This window comes from Gopherus flavomarginatus, chromosome 2 (genome assembly GCF_025201925.1).
Source record: "Gopherus flavomarginatus isolate rGopFla2 chromosome 2, rGopFla2.mat.asm, whole genome shotgun sequence".
In the NCBI taxonomy this organism is placed as follows: Eukaryota; Metazoa; Chordata; order Testudines; family Testudinidae; genus Gopherus; species Gopherus flavomarginatus.
This window is the reverse complement of record NC_066618.1, coordinates 36,457,004-36,479,666: the sequence shown is the minus strand read 5'-3', so window position 1 is coordinate 36,479,666 and position 22,663 is coordinate 36,457,004. Positions and strand designations below refer to the sequence as shown.

Below are 22,663 nucleotides of genomic sequence, written 5' to 3'. Positions count from 1 at the left end.
TCCCCGCTAGTGGCACCATGGCCTTTGCAGGGCTGCTGCCCCCCTGCACCGCACCAGCTCCTCCATGGATGGGGCTTGCTGCTGCCGCAAGTAGGATGCTCTGGCTCTCTGGTGCCTCCCGAAGGTGGCTCCTCCCTGCTAAGCTGCTGCAGCGGCTCAAGCCTGGCAAAGCCAGTAAGTGGACGCGGGGCGGGAGCCACCTGGGTGGGGTGGGGAGGGGAGGGGAGGGCTCGTGGAGGGGCTGTGCACCCTCCAGGGAAGTTCAGGGAGTGGGAGGGGGGAACCTGGTCTGGGGAGCAGCCCCTGGGCACGGCTGGCCCCAGGGCTCTATAAAGGCTCGTTGGGATTTGCCCCTCAATGAACCGGTGTGCAGGTGGAGAGGGTAAAGAGGAAGTTTCACCTAGGGCACAAAATAGCCTTGCACCGGCCCTGCCCCAGGGAGTGCGTGCACCCGGTTAAGATCTGCATTTTAATGTAATTTTAAATGAAGCTTCTTAAACATTTAAAAAAACTTGTTTACTTTACATAGAACAATAGTTTATAGAATTATAGAGCGAGACCTTCTAAAAACGTTAAAATGTATTATCGGCATTCGAAACCTTAAATTAGAGTGAATAAATGAAGACTCGGCACACCACTTCTGAAAGGCTGCCGACCCCTGCACTATAGTAACTACTACAGCAGCTACAATATTAACTGCAAATCTACATCATAGTATCTACATAGAAAGTTTTTAAACTATTTTAATAGGCAGATTTTAACACAAATGAACTCCAGGCCTGATTTCTAGTGCCTTGAAAATCTCTTTTACGTCAGTGAGCAACATCCACCAGTGGAGCAATATCAGTGTAGCTACACGGGTGCAGAAAAACACAGCATAGAAAAGACCTCAGTTTTTATTTTCCTTGTATAAGAAAGTGTGATTGTAAACGCATGCACTCCAGCCTTAAGTTCTTTGTTCACAGAACATGTGTGGAATGAGCAATGGTATTGCAAGTTTCCCCACACTACCCCTGGCCCAAATTTTGTAGGAATCACTTCTAGAAGTGTGAGGACATTTCATTCTCCACAACATTTCTACTTTTGTCAATTTACCAAAACTGCCAACTATGGTGCTGACTACAGACCTGATTCTGCCACCATTATTCACAGGGAGAACTACTCAATTCTACTGAAGTTCTTATACCACACCCATCTCCATGGTATCTGAATAATCTCTTACTCACACAAGTAGTCCTATGAACTACTCATAAGAGTGACAATGATTTTTGTGTGTTGTATTGATTTTGAATTGGACTCAGACAACCAACTTATTTAACTTAAGCCACTGGGGTGGATGCAGACAAGTAGCTTGGAGCCAAAAGGCTCTGTGTCTCTACCAGTTCCCTGAACAATCCATCTAGTCCCCACTGGCTTAAAATATAACAATGTGTGTGTGTGACTGTCATAAACAGATAGCTAAGGGTTAATGTTCTTTTACCTGTAAAGGGTTAACACAGGGAGCCAAACACCTGACCAGAGGACCAATCAGGAAACAAGACTTTTTCAAATCTGGGTGGAGGGAAGTTTTGGGTGTGAGTCCTTTGTTCTTGGTCTGTTCTTTTCTCGGCTCTGAGAGTGATTTTTCTATCTCCTGGCTTTCTAATCTTCTGTTTCCAAGTTGTAAGTACAAGGATAGTAAGACAATAGGTTTATATTGGTTTTTTTTGTATTTACATGGGTGTAGTTGCTGAAATGTGTTAAATTGTGTTCTTTTGGAATAAGGCTGTTTATTCATTTTTCTTTTAAGCAATTGACCCTGTATATTGTCACCTTGATACAGAGATCCTTTTATGTCCTTTTTTCATTCTTTTTATATAAAGCTTTCTTTTTAAGACCTGTTGGAGTTTTTTGATTAGTGGGGACTCCAGGGACTTGAGTCTGCAGCTCACCAGGGAATTGGTGGGAGGAAGAAGTCAGGGGGAAAATCTCTTTGTGTTAGATTTACTAAGCCTGACTTTGCATACCCTCTGGGTGAGGGGGAAGAGAGATTAGATCTCTTGGTACTTGTGTTTCCACGACTGGAAGCAGGGAATCTCCTAGGGTCGTCCAGGGAGGGGAGCCTGGGAGGAAGTAACAAGGAAACAAGGGGAGGGGGTTATTTCCCTTTGTTGTAAGACTCAAGGCATTTGAGTCTGGGGGTCCCCCAGGGAAGGTTTTGGGGAGACCACAGTGAGCTAGGCACTATATAATTCCTAGCTGGTGGCAGCAATACCAGGTCCAAGCTGGTAACTAAGCTTGGAGGTTTTCATACTAACACCCATATTTTGGACGCTAAGGTCCAGATCAGGGAGGAAATGTTATGACAGTGAACCTGTACCAATACAAACTTCCTAAGGTGTACTCAAACTTATTCCATTTTGAGCAATGGAACGGAACTTTCCTCATGCCTGAAGAGTTCCTAATTAAAAATATCATCAGATACATTAGACTAACCCAAGAAATCAAAAATAGATCCCCTTTAAATTATGTATTCAAACGAGAAATATATATTGAGTCACCATCCCTAGAGTTACTCCACTGTATTCAGTGAAGTCATTCCCTAGATGAATTTGGCCCATCATATTTGGTTGTATAATGTGATATAGTTACATTTTAAATGTTTCCAGAACCTTTTTTCCATTGAGTACATGCTTCTATGTAGTTACAATAACTACAGAACAGTTCAAGGAGTTGTATTTTGGCAATCTGTTTGTTACAAGAAACCCTCGTTAAACAGGGGCTGTTAAGATTTTATACTAAAATCAATCCAAACTTTTTTTAAAAACTACAGACTACAGCAGGTAATTTGGGCAAATGTTTGAATCACCAGTGAAACTGGTATAACTTTGAACCTTAAAAATAATCCTGAGCAAAAATTACTCTAGTTTTACAGAAAACAAACAGATGTGATTAGGCAGTAATTACAGTTTTATCAAAAGTAGGATTGGTTTTATGATAACTATAGAAAGGAGTTTGTCCTCACCAGCCCTTTTTCCCCACATGGTCTAGCCAGAACAAATCCTCTACAGCTAGTATTTTTTTTTTTAGTTTAATTGCAACAATTATTTGTTTGAATGTTGCAGGGAACAAAATGGAGTGCACTACTGTAAGACTTCAAACCTCATTATGTGAACGTGTAGTTTGGCTTTCTAATCTTTCCCAGGATGCACAATATATATGCCCAGTTAATGTGCACTTTTTCTGAAGCGTATGAAGCATGATGAACTATTAACATGACTTACTCGGCCTCTGCAGTACAGAAGGAACTGAGTGGGGATTGGTTGCACAGCATCAGTTAACTGCCTGAATCAGCACAAGACGGGGACCACTTATGTGCAACACAACCGGGCACTGCTATCAAAAGTCTTTGAGTACAAGCTCAAGGGCACACGAACACCTAAAATGGAGCACCCAAAGAAGAAGTAACTGTTCTACACATAAAGTTATACTGCTTCCCCGTACTTCAGGGCTTTTTGCTATTTTATTATCTAACCCGAAATGATGTCCTTTTGAAACAGACAGACACCTTTCTCTCAGATGAGTGAAAAGCATTCTGGTGCCTCCAATGGCAGTTTGAGAGGGATCCTCAGTGCCCAATTTGCCACCATCACTAACATTGAGTGGTACCTTATTCTTCACATAATCCCTCTGAAATCCACCCCAGAAGTGTCCGTGTGAGACTACCCATCTGAGTAAAACTACATTAATACACACCTTTTACAAGAATGTGTAGAATTGATAAATGAAATTGTTTTTAATTGTTCACTTTATTAATGTAACTTCTGTTCACCATTCACTACACTTGCCTACACTGTAACTTCTGTTCCATATTGTAATTCAAACCCCATTTTAAAACACTCACTCCATTTTGTAAAAGCTTCCTCCAACCTTCATTTTTGCAAACCCTGCTGTAAGCTTATCAGTTTAGTTTAGATGTGTGATTGAGGTATGTATGAATGACGGAATCAACCTCCAGCCCCAGCCTGTCCTGATGAGATAAAGTTCAAATACCAACGGCTGAAGACCTAGACAACAGCCCTAAACAAAATAAGAAGCATCCACCCTAATAAGAAAAGGGCAACAGATCAACAGAAGGAAGATCAAAGCCAGGTTCAAGGCTGAAAGTCACGCCTGCAATTGATGGGTGATCAATCTAAACCCAGAGGCAGCGTGACACAGCAAGACCTATAGACTTTGAATCCAAACTAAAAGCCTATAAAAAAGAAGGGTGAGATGAGAGACTCTGGGTAACATTCTGTTGCCAACATGGAAGGACATCAGTGCCTGCCCAACAGAGATCCAGCTTGTCCTTGTGCCTGGCTTTCCTGGCCAGTTAGCCGCCACAAGCTACGAACCCAAGCTACAAAATCAAGCCATGAACTTAAGCTATCTTCAGGACTGGTAACTATGCAGCAGCTGCAGAAGACCTGATGAATGTGGGGGTGTGTGTGAATGTGTGTGTATAGGTATTAGGTATAATGTGAATGTTTGTGTGTGTGTATAAGAATTAAGATATTAGTTATTAGTCATAAATCAAATTGTTATCATAATAAAAGTGGCATCTTTGTCTTGTCCCCTTTAATAAGATCCTGCTGGTTTTTACTGGTCTAATATAATTGGTATAACAAATGAGCCCCTACTGTTCATCCTAACTAAGACCATCCCTTCCATTCATGGTCTGGGCCTTTGTACAGAAGAGACTGCTGGCTGTGCGAGCTCACATGGGTTTTATGATATTAGTATTTGAGCCGAAACAGCAAGCTTGGTGCTCTACAAACAAATATGGCATGATCCATATCCAAAGGAGTTCACCATATAGACCAGCCACAGACAAAGACACATATTACATGATGTGCTGGGATGTTGGTTGCAGTATAACGTTCTAGCTAGCAATAGTATGCACAAACTGGGACTAGAGAGTGCCAATCAGATCTCATTTTAATTGACTTGCATTTCTAGAGAGGAAAAGGAAAATGTACTGCACCACTCTGTCCCCATAAACAAAACTCTTACTCTTCATATTTTGTTGAAAGAAAACACAGTGTTAAAATAACTTCAATTGCTAAAACTGAAAAAACTTAGCAAGCAAAATTCAATTTCTCTATTTTTTTGAGTCTGTTTACTCTGTGCTTTAGACACAATTTTATAGAGAAACAATGAAGTTAAGTGTATATAAAGACATCCATCAAGGAAGAAACTGATAAAAGGCCCAAATCAGACATGTTGAAGCATGTCGGCAGATCTCCACGTTTGCACACCACCCCATTCAATCAGTGAGGCTCCATATGCATGCACAGGTCTATCCATGCTTTGTGACTTGGAGGCCTGGGGACCCACAGGACGATCTTTAAAACAGGGGAACAAAAATACTATTCTTAGAGTGCTGTTTAAGGATTAAAAAAAAAAATCTTCAGAATATTCTATTTAAAGAATACTGATTAAAAAAAACTAGGTTGACAGTGTACTTTTAAGTCTAAATGATAAAACATTTTTCCATGGACCTAGATGTTTGTACAAACTTGGGAATGCATATTATTTGATTTTTGTAGCCTTCATATCCATCTTTTTGTAGTAAGTATATTTGACTGTAATTCTCCTGGCTTCTAGTGCATTCATGTAACAATAAGGAGCCCTCCACTGGTCAGTATAATAATATCTGTAAATTCCCTCCATTGTTTAATTAAAGAGGCTGTAGTCTAACAAATAAGTGAACAGCTTCAATCCTGCTGAGGGTCTATTAACTTTGTTCAGTTAAATATGATATGATATTCAGTTAAATGATGATGAATTTACTTTAGAAAACAAGTGAGAATTATCTGATGTAAAGCATTTTACATTTATTTACTTTTCAGAACTGTTTTTTTAAATCTCTTTAAAATCAGTCATGTTAGAAAAGGTTTAGGTGCTCAGACAGTGAAACAGGACAAACTGGGTTACCTTACATCTCCCTCCTGAAGTAACAGCTCCCATGTGTGGATCTGTGACCTCTAGTTGGAATTAGCCTTGATGGTAAATTGTTTAATTTGATTATTTAAGCAGCTAGCCCATTACTAGCATAACTTATCAAGGTCCTATCTACATAAATGACTGCACTCTTCTTTTTCTATTTCAGATTTATTTTACATGCTTAAGTATCTATGGCCCTGACCCTACAATCAGATCCCTGAGAGAACATGCATGTGACCAAATGCAGACCTATTTACTTCAGTAGGGTTTTGGATGGGCACATGGCGTAACCCTTTTGAATCAGTCTGTAGAATCGGGGGTTTACATTTTATAATGTACTCATCACCATAGCATAAGTAGTGTTTCTACCTAACTCACTACAGCCTCAGCCAGAATTTCCAGGACAAGTAGAAGTAGGGGACCCCAGACGTGGCAAGCCCATATAAGCTCTGTTCCTCCAAGCCCCTGCCTCAAAATCTTGTTTACCCCCAGTCCCCTCCTTGTCTCACTCATCTAGAAATTTTAATTTCTTTTTTGTTCTCTCCATACCTATTTTTCTTTCATCCAGATATAAGATGGTAGGCAGAGCAGAATCAGGACCATTATTTTTAGTGATGCTGTTTGAGATAATCCCCTTTTTTCTAATACATTTGAAGACTAATTTTGGGAAGCTCATATAATTAATAACCTACCAGGAATAGAATGTCTGGCATTAGGGATTGACAGAGCCAACAGCAGGAATTAGGAGTACCAATATTTGGCAAGTTCTAAGTGGCTCATCTGCCTGTAAGAAAAAAGCGTGTGTGGAAATCCAGCTGTGCAGATCAGCACAGAAATGTGGTTTTATTTTCATCTCTGAAAACTAGCTATGCTGATTGCCAACGCAGATTGCAAAATATAAAGATGAAATGTGCTTTTGAACTGACAGAGATTAAAGCATTGGGCATAATGTGCTTATAATGTGACTAAATTAATTATTACCACTCTGCACCAGTTTATGTCAATATGCTATAGACTTTGAAATGCATCCTGATTAAAAAAAAAAAAAAAAAAAAAAAACCAACCCAGAAGTATGATCAGCAATCACATAACACTGACTGAGAAGAGGAAATGAAGATAGCAAACTGAGAGACAAAGCCACATTAACAAAACGTTTTCAGCAGTCTTCTGCTAAATGAGACAACTTTGGGTGTTCTTTCCAACACTGCTTGTTCTCTGAAGAAAGCAGCAGCCAAACTGTTTTAACTCATTAAATAAATTGAATTATTTTTAGTACAATATGATAACATCTCAACTCCTAACTTAGATCTGTTTGGAGGAGTAGCACCTATGTCAGTGCAGGAGTCTGTCCACCCCAAGAGTTTATTGCAGGATCAAAGTGTCAAGGTTTTTTCCCCACTTTGAACTTTAGCGTCCAAAAAGTGGGGATCTGCATGATCACCTTTAAGCTTAATTACTAGCCTAACTCTGGTACGCTGCCACCAGCCAGAAGTCCGTGTCTGGCACACTTCTGTTCCACCAAAACCTTCCCTGGGGAACCCAAGACCCAAACCCCTTGGGTCTTAAAAAAAGGAGAAATTAACCATCCCCCCACCTTTTCCCCCCCAGACTCTTCCCTCCCTGGGTTGTCTTGAGAGGCTTACACAGTTACAAACTCCTTGGATTTTAAAACAAAGAAGAATTAACCATCCCCCCTCCTTTCCCCCCACCAATCCCTGGTGAGTTTAGACTCAATCCCTTGGATTCTAAAACAAGGAAAAATCAATCAGGTTCTTAAAAAGAAAGCTTTTAATTAAAGAAAGAAAAGGTAAACATTATCTCTGTAAAATCAGGATGGAAAATGCTTTACGGGGTACTCAGATTCATATAGACTAGAGGGACTCCCCCCCTCCATACCCTGAGATTCAAAATTACAGCAAACAGAGGTAAAAATCCTTCCAACAAAAAGACACATTTACAAGTTAAGAAAACAAACATAAGACTAATCCGCCTTGCCTGGCTATTACTTACTATTTTGAAACATGAGAGACTGATTCAGAAAGATTTGGAGAACCTGGAATGATGTCCCATTCCTCTCAGTCCCGAGAGCGAACAACGAACCAAACAAAAAGCACAAACAAAGACTTCTCTCCACTAGATTTGAAAGTATCTTGTCCCCTTATTGGTCCTCTGGTCAGGTGTCAGCCAGGTTCACTGAGCTTCTTAACCCTTTACAGGTAAAAGAGACATTAACCCTTAACCATCTGTTTATGACACAAGGCCTTACTGTCAGCAGACCAAAGTATTAAAAGGGAGGCAGGAGAAACAGCTGAAGGTAACTTATCACTCAAGGCAGCCACTGATCACCAGCCTAAAAACTGTACAAAACTCTAAGCATGGTTGGGCCCAAAGTATTTTTCTTCATAAATCAAAAATAAGAATAAAATGTCAATTTTCTTGATATAGAAAGTGTGGTCTTTGCTTTTAATGAAGTGTAGACGGACTGTTAGACTCCAGGAGGAAGAAGCTGTCGGGATGGAGGCCAGAAATACGGTACACATTGTATAAAATTAAATTAATCCACATAATTAATATAAAACAGAAATCTGGAGGGAGTACCATACTGCTCACTGCATTCTCATCTGTATTCCTGTTTTGCTTGTTAAGACGTCAACCTCCTCGTATTGCTCTCTGCCATCTGCAGGAGTTTATTCCCCTTCCCAAACCCACAGAGTTCTCTAAAGTCAAGGCTCCTCTTTTGCAGAAGATCATTAACTTTTAGAAATATCTTGATAAAAGCCAGAGAACACGTGACACAAGATTTGTGTTAATCATCATTTGTCAACTTTTTTTGTTCACTCAGACTGCTTTACTGTGTTGACAGTCTCTACGTTTATTTAATCTTCTTTCTTTTATTTATTGCCTTTATTTTAAGAGGAAGCAGTGGCTAAAACGTTGCCAACACTACAATAAGAAACAGTTAATATTTAGTGATGTTGCCTTTTGAACTGTCACATGCCTCAGGAAAGCAAAAAGAATGAAAGAAAAGAAACAGATTACAGCAATATCTTCACAGTCTAAATACAGTTGAAAACAGAGGCAAAAACAGATGTCTGAGATTCTAGTGTTTTCAGCTCTTTTAGTGCCGGTGGACCATTTCAATTGCTAGCTTTTGGGGGCAGGGGAAACGGACCTGTATTGAACTGAGTGAAGCTCCACAGCATACAACTATTCACTAGAAGGTCCAATGCTGCAAGATGCTCTGTGCCTTTAGCTCCAAGCAACTTACAGGATCATGCCCTTCTTGTCCGTGGTGATTGTCCTTTTTCACTAGGAGGGTGGTGAAGCACTGGAATGGGTTACCTAGGGAGGTGGTGGAATCTCCTTCCTTAGAGGTTTTTAAAGCCCGGCTCGACAAAGCCCTGCTGGGATGATTTAGTTGGGGTTGGTCCTGCTTTGAGCAGGGGGTTGGACTAGATGACCTCCTCAGGTCCCTTCCAACCCTGATATTCTATGAAGCTACTTCACACGATAGACAGATATGTCAAATAAATTAATCCATTTGAGAAGTTTACAAAACAAAAAAGAAACAAACACACACCTTTTATAGAAAACCAGTGCCCAAAAACCAGTGACAAAACTAGACCATAAAGGACCAGGTTCTCCAGACTCTTTGTGTTGCTCTGGTGGCAAAATGAGCTACGAAGACAGCTTACCCAGCCTCCTAAGGATTCTCCCAGTATAAGGGAATCTCCCTGTGGCAATAGTGCTGGTTATGCTGGCTCTCTGGTTAGCCTACCCACCCCTTGCAGTACCTGGCATAGGAGGTATGTAGGGTGCATAGCCAGGCAAACAGGGCATGGCTGGAGCACCCCTCTTGCGGCTATAGGATGCTGGGCACAATTTAGAGCATCGCTAAAATTGCTGTAAACTGTGTCAGGCCCTTACCAGCCCACGGACTGGGGTAAAGCATAGATGGGGTTTCCACTCCACACACTCCCATTAAGTTGGCCAGACCCTGCTTTCTCATCTTTCTGTAGTTCATGTGTAAAAAGTGTCTTATGCACATTTTTTTGTTACTTAGGATTAGCTACTGCAGCATTGTATGCACAACTGTACATGTAATATGTCGGAAAAGATGCTTACACTATTGTCCTGTATAAACAATCACAGTGATCTGTGGACAAGTGAATCTAAAAGAAATCCAGCAGTGGCTTTGCTGGGGGTCTGTATTGTCTAGCAGTCAGAGCACAACACAGAGTCAGGATTTGGAGGTTTTACTCTTGCCTCTGACATCGACTCCTCTGTGGCCTCAAGCAAGGTACTTAGGCCCAAGTTTTCAAAAATGGCCTCTCATTTTTGGCATCTCAATTTTGAATTCAGAATTAAGGAAATCAATAGTAGAAGCCACTTTTGAAAATTTGAGACTCAGTTTTCCCTTTTGTAAAATGTAGGCCAGGATAGCTATTCACCACCCAGGAGCAAAATGAGGCTAAATTCATTAACATCTGTTAAGTGTTTTGAGATCCTCAGTTAAAAGGTGCAATCTATTAGAAGCATTGTCCCTACCCTGGCACAGTCAAGAAACTAAAACTTGGAGGTGGGGCAAGGCCAGCACACATGGAGCCCTCTGCCCCCACCCCCCCCAGGGGCCGCAGTGCTTCCTGAGTGGGGACAGTGACAGGGCAGGCATGCAGGGAGCCAGCCTGGAGCACGAAGCCCTTCTGCAGCCTGCCACCCAACTCCCTGCCCTAAGCCCCCTGCCTGCACCTTGCACCCCTCCTGCACCCCAACTCCCTGCCCTGAGCCCCCTCATACACCCCACACCCCTCCTGCACCCAACCCCCTGCTCTGAGCCCCCGTGTACACCCCCGACCCCTCCTGCATCCCAACTCCCTGCACTGAGCCCCCTCATACACCCCACACTTCTCCTGCACTCTAACCCCCACCCTGAGCTCCCTGCATCCCAACCCTGTGCCTCAGGGCCGGCCTTAGGATTTATGGTGCCCTGGCGAGATTATTAAACTGGTGCCTCTGTGCCTGATCTGCTCTTAGCAACACAAACATAAGCTTACAGTATTGGAAAACTTGCCACATTCACGTTATTAAAACCAGTTTAACTTAATTAAGCACACTGTAATGCTGATGGACTAGCACTAAAGAAGCAGCACTATAGAAAAAAATTCTGATATGACAGAATGATGCAAATAATATATTTTTTTTAATTTATCAAAATTTTATTGGAAATTTATATGAGGAGGTATTGAAATAAAGATTTGTTTTTAATTAAAAGCAATCTTTCTGGCTTTTTTGGCTGCAAAATCAGTAATAATGTCATCGTATGACAAAGACAAAGTCGTGTCTTGTTCGATTGCAAGAATAGCAAGACCAGTTAAGTGTTCCTGACTCATTGTAGAGCGGAGATAGTTTTTAATAAGCTTTAGTTTTGAGAAACTCCGTTCTCCTGATGCTACTGTTACAGGAATTGTCAGTAGAATACGAGTGGCAATGTACACATTAGGATATATGTCAACAAGTTTGCGGGTGTGAATAAACTGTACAATGTCCATCACCGATTTTGCATGTGGCAACATTGATGACAGTGTACTCAATTCTTCGTACGGTTCAAGTCCATTTAAATCAAAACTATCACCGTGCTTCAGGAGGCTTTCTAGGTTCTTGCACTTTGTCATTAGTTGCTCTTGTTTTCCTATTTCGTTGAATTTAGTTATGTCATACAAAAATCCAAACTGTTCATGGTGTACTTGCAAGGTATTAAACCTTTCATCATCAACAGCAGATACTGCTTTATCCATCACAACATTAAAAAATTCAACCTCGAATTTCTTTTCTGGATCGTCTATGGGCATGATCTGCTGTACAGATTCTTCATAATGAAGTGTCCCTGGCCTTTTTAACTCATATTAACTATGTATTTACTTTATGAAAGTTGGAGAAAACATTGTGAAAATGTAAAATATTGGCTGCCCAACTTCTGGGCTGGCAAAAGTTATACTGACTCACAGGGAAAAAAAAAAAACAGGAGAATTTTAGTACAACATATGGTCACTCTATACCAGGGGTCGGCAACCTTTCAGAAGTGGTGTGCCAAGTTCACTGTAATTTAAGGTTTCTCGTGCCAGTAATACATTTTAATGTTTGTAGAAGGTTTCTCTCTATGTCTATATTATATAAATAAAATATTGTTATTATCTGAGGTCTTGGCCACCGGTCCTGCTCAGGCCACTGCCAGCTGAGTAAATGAAACCCCAAACCGGCAGCGGGCTGGAACCCTAGACAAGGATCCCAGGTCCTGCTCAGCCCGCTGCTGGTCTGGGGTTCTGACCACCAACTCCTGCCAGCCAGGATCCCGGCCGCCACCCCCCCTCAGCCCGCTACCAGCCTGGGATTCTGCTCACCCAGGCTGGCAGGAGGCAGAGTGGGGCTGGCGGCTGAACTCCTGACTGGCAAGGGGCCGGCAGCCAGAACCCCAGAGTAGCAGTAGGCTGAGTGCTGCTGGCACCCCAGACTGGCAGCAGACTGAGCCACTCAACCCCCCACCAGCCCTGCTCAGCCCACCACCAGCCCACTCAGCCCGCTGCCGGCTGAGTGAATGGAACCCCAGGCTGACAGCAGGTTGAGTGGTTCAGCTGGCCTGCTCAGCCCACTGCCAGCCTGGGGTTCCTTGGGGGTCCCCAGGCCAGCAGCAGGTGCTGAGTGGGGCCGATGGCTGGTATCCTAGCTGGCAATAGGGCAGCAGCCGGAACCCCAGAGCAGTGATGGGCTGAGCCGCTCAGCCTACTGCTGCATACCATGAAAAATCAGCTCACCTGCCACCTTTGACACGTGTGCCGTAGGTTGCCGACCCCTGCTTTAGACACTAGTAAGGAGATGAGCATATTACAGTTGTTGGAGGACTCTTATCAGGAGTAACAGGCTATAGGAAAGTCAGTCAACATTTTTTGTTTCTCTGATGAAAACTGGCCCATTCCCTGCCTCAAACCAAACCTGTCACTAATAATTGTCAACAACTTAATTTTCTGTTTTTGGCTAAGATATTGATTTAAAAAAATATTGAAATTGGATTCAGAATTATTAGCAAGAATTTTTGGCAAACAAAGTTATTAAATTACAATCTAAATGGCAACATAGTACTGCTTTCATGCTTGGCTCACCCCCCAGCCTCTGGTCCAACAGCTGCAGTAGAGGAGGAGATAGGTGGAAAACTGCAGGACCCCAAAATCCACCTCTTGGCGTGCAGAGTGGCAACAGCAGCAGGAAACCCTCAGGTCCAATCACACGCCAATGGGCACCACCACCAGCCTTACGGACCATGGTGAAGTTAGCACAGCATCTGATCTCAGGGATGGGGCACCCATGGAGCCACAGCAGCTCATCCTGCCCTGTGCAGCTCCCCCCGGATGAGATGGATCGCTGGCAGCTGCCAGCCCGGGGGAGAGGCGCTCCCCAGCTAGGGTAGCCAGATCCAGATGTCCTGATTTTATAGGGCCAGTCCCGATATTTGGGGCTTTGTCTTATATAGGCACCAATTACCCCCACCTAGAGTGACCAGACAGAAAGTGTGAAAAATCAGGACAGGGATGGGGGGGGGGGGGTAAAAGGAGCCTATATAAGAAAAAGACCCCAAAATTGGGACTGTCCCTATAAAATAGGGATATCTGATCACTGTACCCCAATCCCCTATCCTGATTTTTCACACATCTGGCTAACCCCAGCCAAACCCTGTGTGACATTCCAATCCTGGCTGCCTGCCGAGGAAGTGAGTTACTTTCACTTTCATTCCTCAGCAGGCAGCTAGCCAGCCCTCCCCCCACCTATCCCCCAGCACCTCACTCAACCCAGCCCTGACGGAGGGGAGGGAGGAGAGAGAGAGGGGTGCTCCTGGGGAGGAGGGAGAAAGGAGGGGGTGCTCCGTGGGTCAGGGGGGAGAAGAATGAATGTTATGGAGGACAACAAAGGATACTGGTTCCAGAGCCACAGAGCCTGCCTCACCTCACCTCAGCCGTGGGGAAAGAGTCACACTCACAGGTGAGCTCCTTCCCCAACCCCTACCTCCTCCCCTTCCCAGAGACCCCAGCAGACAATCCCATTCCTCAGACTGTGCTGCATTCGGCTCTCTCTAGAACCCGGCAGCCCTGCTTCTACACTGTCTGGGCTGCCTGCAGAGTGGTGCTGTCACAACATTTCTTCCCAGATCTGGACCTTAGCGTCCAAAATATGGGTGTTAGCATGAAAACCTCCAAGCTTAGTTACCAGCTTAGATCTGATATCGCTGCCACCAGCCAGGAATTATACAGTGCCTAGCTCACTGTGGTCTCCCCAAAACCTTCCCTGGGGGACCCCCAGACTCAGATGCCTTGAGTCTTACAACAAAGGGAAATAACCCCCTCCCCTTGTTTCCTTGTTACTTCCTCCCAGGCTCCCCTCCCTGGACGACCCTAGGAGATTCCCTGCTTCCAGTCCTGGAAACATAAGTACCGAGAGATCTAATCTCTCTTCCCCCTCACCCAGAGGGTATGCAAAGTCAGGCTTAGTAAATCTAACACAAAGAGATTTTCCCCCTGACTTCTTCCTCCCACCAATTCCCTGGTGAGCTGCACACTCAAGTCCCTGGAGTCCCCACTAATGAAAAAACTCCAACAGGTCTTAAAAAGAAAGCTTTATATAAAAAGGAAGAAAAAGACATTAAAGGGTCTCTGTATTAAGGTGACAATATACAGGGTCAATTGCTTAAAGGAAAAAAATGAATAAACAGCCTTATCCAAAAAGAATACAATTCAAAACACTCCAGCAACTACACACATGTAAATACAAAAAAAAAACCAATATAAACCTATTGTCTTACTATCCTTGTACTTACAACTTGGAAACAGAAGATTAGAAAGCCAGGAGATAGAAAAATCACTCTCAGAGCCGAGAAAAGAACAGACCAAGAACAAAGGACTCACACCCAAAATTTCCCTAGACCCAGATTTGAAAAAGTCTTGTTTCCTGATCGGTCCTCTGGTCAGGTGTTTCAGGTTCCCTGTGTTAACCCTTTACAGGTAAAAGAACATTAACCTTTAGCTATCTGTTTATGACAGGTGCCCCCAGGCAGAGTGAGGCCCTACGCGGCCTATTCTGCCTATGCCTAAAGACGGCCCTGCAGATCCGGGGAGAAAAGAGTTGCGTAGAAGGCCCTGGCCCTCTCGCACATCTCTGCCAAATCCGTGAGGGGGGTGCTATCCTCCGCCAGGAGGCAGGTGACGTGCTTCTTGGCCCCCCTCCTTTTCTCCAGGGCGTAGAAGAAGCGGGAGCCGTGATCCATCTCCCGAAAGAGGTGGATGCGGGATCGAACAAAAGCACCCCGGGCCCGATGGTCTTCAAGGGCCCGCAGCTCCTCCCGTTTCTCCCGGCACACTCCACAGAGGGATGGATCCTCGGGGCTGGCGGCCAGATGCCTCTCCAGCTCCAAGACCTCCCGCTCCAACTGCCCTATCGCTGCATCCCTCCGTGGGCTGGCGCCCCAGGTGTAGTCACGGCAGAAGAGCCGGGCGCGCACCTTCCCCAAATCCTACCACTGCCGCGCCGAGGAAAAGGCGCGCCTCTACCCTTGCCAGGCCAGCCAGAACTCCCGGAAGGATGCCATGTAGCCCGCATCCTCCAGCAAACTATTATTAAAGTGCCAATAGGCCAGCCCCGGCCTCTCCGTGCAGAGAGAGGCTGTCACGGTGGCAAGGTGGTGATCTGAAAAGGGGGCCAGCCAAACGCTGGAGGAGTGGGCCCGTGAAAGGTGGAAACGTGACAGGTAAATACGGTCCAGCTGGAAGTGGCCTCCACCCAGATGAAGGTGAACGTCGAGACGTCGTCCAGGTGGTGGTCGCGCCAGACGTCCACCAGGGAGTGGCGTTCGACAATCTCCCGGAGGATGATCGCGGTGGCTGGGCATTGCTCGGTGCCCGAGCGGTCCCGTTCCTCGAGGGTGGTGTTAATGTCCCCTCCCAGGACCAGGCACTCACGAGGATCCAGGGAGCCGAGGAAGGCGGACGCCTGCTGATAAAAAAGCAACCTCTCCGGGCCCGATGTCGGGGCGTAAACGTTGACGAGATTAACCACAAGCCCCTCCATGCGGACCTGGAGGTGCAGCAGGCGGCCCGGCACAGCCTTGTTGACCCCCAGCACCTTGGGCCGTAGGTCGGGGGAGAACAGGGTCGCCACTCCAGCCGCACAAACCGAGAAGTGGCTAAAGTAGGCCCCGTCCCCCCACTCCAGCCGCCAGCTAACTTCAGCGGCCGGATCCGTATGGGTCTCCTGCAGGAAAACCACAGAGTACCCCCCCTCCCGGAGGAAGGAGAGCACCTGGCTCCTGTGGAGACCCATCCTACAGCCCCGGGTGTTTAAAGTGGCAAAGATGATTGGTGCCATGAGGAGGGCTGGGGGGGGGTCCTCACCGGCAGACATGCCCATGGCCTCCGGCAGGCCGTGCAGCAATCCGTGACCTACCCCGTAGGTGAGTAAAGAGTCACGGAAGAGGCAGACCCGCCGGTAGGCCGCGGCGGCCTGCTTCCCAGTCCTCTTACCCTCCCCCATGAGGGCCCTCGTGGCCCAGAGAATATGATGGAACCCCCCCCCCCCCACCGGAGCGCAAGGTGGACTTTGTTACGGGAGCCACGGATGTCCTCAAGGAACTCCCACAGCTCCTCCCTCAGCGCATGGGGGGGCGGGTCACCGATTGATGACTGTCCCCCAGTGGGGCCCCCGTCACAGCCCCATGGCCTACCGAGACGGGCAGGCAGGGGGCAGACCCCCGACGTGGCGTCCGCTGGGCCGACGCCCCAAGACCCGCCCCGCTCCCCGGTTCAACAAGGGGCGGCGGAAGGAGAACAGCAGCCCCTGGTAGGTTGGGACAAAGAAAAACCACTGAAGCCACTTCCTGGAGGGCATTCCCAGGGGCGGCACTGGCATCACAGGAGGCGGGGGCGACAAGGACAGGGCTAACAGGAGTAGGGCGGGTACCAGGGAGAGAATTGGGGAAGGGGGCAGAGGCAGGATCCTGAGCCTGTATAGTTGAGCTGCAGGACGATGGCTCCTCCTGGCCAGGCTCAGGGATCTGGGAAGTGGGAAGGGGACCCTAATGATGCCGGGCTCAGCCACTGTAGTACAAGCGGCAGCCCTGGCATCCAGAGATAGATGTTCATCAACGGGGCCCCTGCCTAGGAAGGAGGGCGGGCTCTCCACACTCAAGAGGGACACCCCCTGGGAACCGGGTCTCGGCAGCGGGGCACTGGCCGTCGCCCCAAGGGGCTCAGCGGCCGCCAACAGAGTGCCACCCGCAGCCGGGTTGATGGAAGATTCCAGGGGACCCTCAGAGACGGGAGCAGAAGCAGCGGTTAGGGGAAGGGAACTCGGGGACAGGGGGACCGGGGTGAGGTCGCCCAGATCGAGGCCCGCTAGCAGAGGGTCGTCCTCCACCTGCGTGACGGGGTCAGACCCAGGGCCTCGATCTCCTCATGGATGGAAGGGAGATCACCATCCACCACCCCAGAGCCCTCTCCGCCAGCACCCGAGGCGATACCCACCGCGGCACTTGCAGAGGCGTCGAGTGGGAAGGGGGTGAGAGAGGCTCACTCGGGGGCTTCCACAGGAACGGACCCCAGAGGAGGGGCAGCCTTACCTTCCGGTGCTGCCACGATGTTCCCAGCTGGCACCACAGAACGGGAGTCATCAGGGGGCAAGGTAGAAGGCTCGTCATCGGTGCCCCCCTTCCTGCTCTTCCGGGGGGCCTCCGAATTTGAAGGATGTAATGAGGCTCGAGCCTTCCGCTTGCCCCGCTTCTCCTGCACTAAAGACCAGCCCTCCATGGCATCATCCGGGGGCTGGCTAACAGGGGTCGGGTCGGGGGGCAAGGGCAATGGCTCAGGGACTCGGGGAGGCAGTGGTGGGACAGCAGAAGCAAGGGAGGATTCCCCCTGGGACAAGCCCTCTCCCATGTCCAGCAGTATCTCCGCCGCACCCTCCTCCACAGTGGTGGACCAAAAAGGAGGAGGAGGGGCAGCTCTGGGTGCCGGGCAGCCAGGGGTACCGGTGATGACAGGGCCGGCGCCTTGCCGGGGCTCGGGGGTCCCAGACGCTCCTCCGTGCTGGGCCAAGGGGCAGTCCCTCCGGACGTGCCCCATCGTCCGGCAGAGGTAGCACCGGGCCTCCCCCGTTGAATAATGCACCCGGTAGTGGGCCCCTTGGTAGGGGACCAGAAAGGACCCCTCGAGCGCCTCTCCATCACGCACCGCCGGTGGCAGTTGAAGCTGCACTTGCCAGCAGAACGAGAGAACATGACGCAGGGCGGCATCCTTGCAGCCCAAGGGGAGAGGGCTGATGACGGAGATGGGGCGCCCCAGGGCAGAAAAGGCGGGCAGCAGAGCGGCATTGGGCAGGAAGGGAGGGACGGAGGTCAGGATTAAGCGGACCCCCAGATCTTCCAACGGCTCCAGGGGGACAAACACGCCCCCCACCGCCAGGCCCATCTCTACCGCCTCCTGGGCGGCGGCCTCCGATGCCAGGAAGAAGACCACCTTCCCGTACATTTTGGAGGCCGCCACAATGGCCGTGGGCCCCACCACCCTCGCCAACGCCCACACGTAGGTCTCCAAGTGGGGCGAGGCGGGCACCAGGAGGCAACGGATGCCGTGCTTCCTAGTCAAGGTGGGAAAGGGGCCCCAGCCATTGTAGATGGTAGCAGAAGTGGCGTTCGGAGAAGCAGCGGCAGGCGGGGGGGCCATCGCCACCTGGGCGTACGCCCTGGGGGCCGGGGGAGGGACACCCGCAGAGCTGGTGGGGGGAATAGCTGGGAGGGATGCCGCGGCCGGTAGTGAGGTCGCGGCAGCGGGGGCAGTCTCCGCCACGGAGGGCCTGGCCTTTCTAGCTGGGCCCTTACCCTTCTTCCCACCCCGACCCTTCCCACCGGCTGGGGGGGGCTCCCCCCGAATCGGAAGGGGCGAGAGATGTGGCAGCAGCGGAGGTCTCCCCAGTACTCGCCGCCACCAGTGCCCCAGCAGGGGCGGTGGTAGGTGGATCGGCAGTGGCGGCCGAGGTAGAGGGTTGGGCAGTGGACACAGGGGCAGGTGGAGGAGGGGCGGTGGGAGCATCACGAGGGGTCTCCCCCGTCACGTCCTCCGCCATAACGAGAGCGGAGAGGGGGACAAACAGCGAGGGGAGGGGAAGGAAAGGAGGCAACCACCCCTCCCTGCTAGGCTGCAGGTAGGGGAGGAGGGCGCCAGAAAGGGAAGGCTAAAGTGGGGTGGGGAGCAACCAAGGACCTAGGGGTGGGAGGGTTTCAGGGCACCGACGCAGAGGGGAGTTCCGGCTCCTCTAGTTGCACTAGTGGATTAGGGGGGACAATGGCAGAGGGGGGGTGCGGTGAACAAGGGGAAACCAAATGGGGAAGGGCACAAGCGCATGGGAGGGGGCGTGGGCGCACGAGGGGAGGGACCGATCAGGGCTGGGGGAGCACAGGGTGAGGGAAAAGGGCGAGCTGGGAATGGGATAGAGGGACCACGGGGACAGCTGCAGGGCTGGGGCAGGACTATCAGGGCCGCAGAGGGAAATGGGTGGGGCAGACAAATGTGGCAAAGGGGAGGGGACAGCCCAGAGGCACCAGGGAGCAAGAGCTGCTGGAGGACTAAGGAGTACAAGCATTATCAGACACCAGGAGGAAGGTCCTGTGGTGAGGATAAAGAAGGTGTTTGGAGGAGGCCATGGGGAAGTAGCCCAGGGAGTTGTCGCTGTCATGCAGCTGTTACAGGAGGCACTATAGACAGCTGCAATCCACAGGGTCCTGGGCTGGAACCTGGAGTAGAGGGTGGGCCTGGGTTCCCCCAAACCTCCCAACTCCTGATCAGACACAGGAGGAGTTGATCCAGACTGTGGGGAAAATCACTGAGGTGAGCAAATCTGCCAATAAGCGCAGGACTCACCAAGGTAGAGGAGGAACTTTGTCACAACGTGTATATATATGTGCACTGATATAAAGGTGTTTTATGACAGTGTAGCTATTTTTGTACAGGGAGGGCAATAAGCTATACTAGTATAAGGCACCTTTATACCAGTATAACTGCATCCGGATTAGGAATCCAAACTGTTCCTATCAGTTTTATTTCTGTCTCTGTAGAAAATCCACACAATGGGAAGTAGGAGCTGAGTTATTCCTGTTCCACTTGTTCTGATCATGTACATAACCCTTAAAATTACATCATTTGGTTTTAGTGACCATTCTTTCCAATTATATGGATCCAAATTTACTTTACACACCTTGTAAGGAGAAGTGAGCATATGCCTCAGATATTTCAAACTAAAGACTTATAGTTGTTTAGCACTGAACCAGAAGAATATATTTTCCTGATATCTCCAAAGTAGTTAAATTACAAAGATCTATTCCTAAAACTAGCTCATAGATATCACTTAGAGACTGTTTGTAATGGGAAACATATGCCTTCTAGTTAGATTAATAAATTTAAATAGATCAGTGATGAGATGCAGCTGTAGGGTGGAAATTTTTTAAATGCTGCCCTTCTTATTGCCAAATATAATGATATAAGGATAATTTTCAGCTCACTTATTGATGATCTTTATGTGAGGGAAATTTTGCAAAGTGAATATTTCATACTCAAACTGTACTGTGGAAAATCAAGAGGAATACAGAAGTTATGAAAACAAGATATGAGATAACAGATGACAAAGTGATGAAGTGAAATGCAATTAACAAGATATAAATTGAAGAAAAATTAAAGACCACCTGTGGAAATTAGAAAACTAAGGCAAATGTTAAAACTATTAAAAGGAATAGAAGAGAGAAAATGGAAGTAACAGGTAAAACAAGTGATGCTAGAAGTTAATGTGGCCATTCTTTGTTGGGTTAAAAAAAATAAATGGGGCTCTTGATATAACAGAATTAATTCTTCAACAAATAAACTGTGTAAAATTAGGTCAGAGGAAAGAAAGTTCATGGGACAGTTTTCTACCTGAAATGGAGACCAGTAGGTAACATGGGTAAACATGGGACTTTCTGGCCACTCTCTACAGCTGCTGTGTTTTGGGTAGTAACACTCCCTCATCTACACTTACATCCACAGGTGTGTAAGAGGAGCAGGCTCTCTGAATCACTCAAAGCAATTCTATTGCTTCTAGAACCATTTGCTTTCCTCTTTTACAACAACCACAGCAGCTTATTTATTATGCCTCTGGCTGCAAGACTGACAACATTCAGTTCATGTGTCTGGCCAGTAAAATAATACCTCGTGAAAACTGCATGGTATCAGTGCTGATTGTCACCACACAAAGAGTTACTGTTCCTTTTTCCTCTTCTACAAACTGTGAAAGACCAATAACAAAGGTCAAATAACTTGTAGCAGTCACTAAGGGTTGCAGGAAATTTACCTGTATAATTCCAGAGAAAACAGATCCACAAGATGTGCCGCATAAGATTAGTATTCTATTTAATTTTCTGGCACTGCCCAAATTTCCTCAGGACCTCAGCCTGGAAGAATGAAATGTATTACTGTTAATTTCAGTTAATAGGGAATATGTCTGTGCACAGGAAATAAAACTCTATGGACCAAACATTCCTAATAAGAAGAGTTGAGTTTTTCATATAGCAAGAGCCTCAGGAAGTACAAACAAGCAAGAAAATCACATGGAATTGTTCACAGATTTCTAAACATTTGTCTCTATGTGCTCTAGTTGTGCTGTTATTGCCCTTTCATTTTGTGTATTTGCACATACCAAATACAGAGCTGAAAAAATCCCATGCATAGTTGAACCATGGTGATTGCTAGAGAATGACACTGCAGGCAGGCATGCCCTGCTTCCTCAGCAGGCCCGCACTGACAGCTTTCAACTTCAATCAGAGTCATTTTTGTGAAACAACAAACCTGTGGGTCCCAATCCTGGCTGCATTGACTGCACTGAGAGTAGGATTAATCCCCAAATGACTAAAAGACAGGTGCTGTTTGGAGTAAATCATCACAGTCAAGGCTGGTTCCAGCAAATACAGGGCCTTCAGAGAAACCATTCAGCTGCCCATCCAAGTCCCTACCACACTGTGAGGTCCAAGACTCAGTGCATCTCACACCTTCCCCAAATTTCTCAACTATGCCACATGTAGGGTTCTGGTCAACGGGGTCAGTGGAGTGGGGAAAACAATAGGGAATGTGTCTGGAATTGGTGAGCTTGTTCGTTCCTTCTTTTCACCAACATGTGCTCCATCCCAACCAAGGTTGCAATAGAGGGGGAGCTTTCCCAATTCCCTAACAGGCTCAAGTTACCACCACAGGGCTCTAAATCAGCATGAAACAGCTCATACTCCATACTACACAGCACTGGAGAACAATCAGTGAACATTATATTAACATTTCAACCTGTCCCTAAGTGGGGAGAATCCTCTGCAGCTGCCAATTTGCCAGTCTTGTCTGAACTGGCCCTGAATAAGGCATAATATTTGATTGTGGAATAAAATAAATTGAGACTGAAAAATTCTTTTAAACCATCTTGTTTATCCCACTCCAACTGCAGCAAGGCTGTTCCCTACACAATATTCTTCAGTGCTTTGTCTTGTCAAGCTTTAAATGACTCAAGAGATAGAGCTTCCACCACTTCCCTCGGGAAATTAGTCCACAGTCTAATAAACTTCACTGTCAGGATATATTTCCTGATATTCTGCCTCCTG

At 47.2% G+C, this 22,663-nt stretch overlaps 1 long non-coding RNA gene across 1 annotated transcript; it reads right to left on the bottom strand.

Annotated features, from left to right (window-relative positions):
* Positions 1-5,201: 5,201 nt before the first annotated feature.
* LOC127044395 (uncharacterized) lies at positions 5,202-21,500 on the bottom strand. The gene is made up of 3 exons (XR_007772481.1): positions 21,376-21,500; positions 7,978-8,175; positions 5,202-5,366 (listed from the first exon to the last, which is right to left on the bottom strand). It is a non-coding gene; the product is annotated as an uncharacterized LOC127044395 (long non-coding RNA).
* Between the last annotated feature and the right edge of the window lie 1,163 nt (positions 21,501-22,663).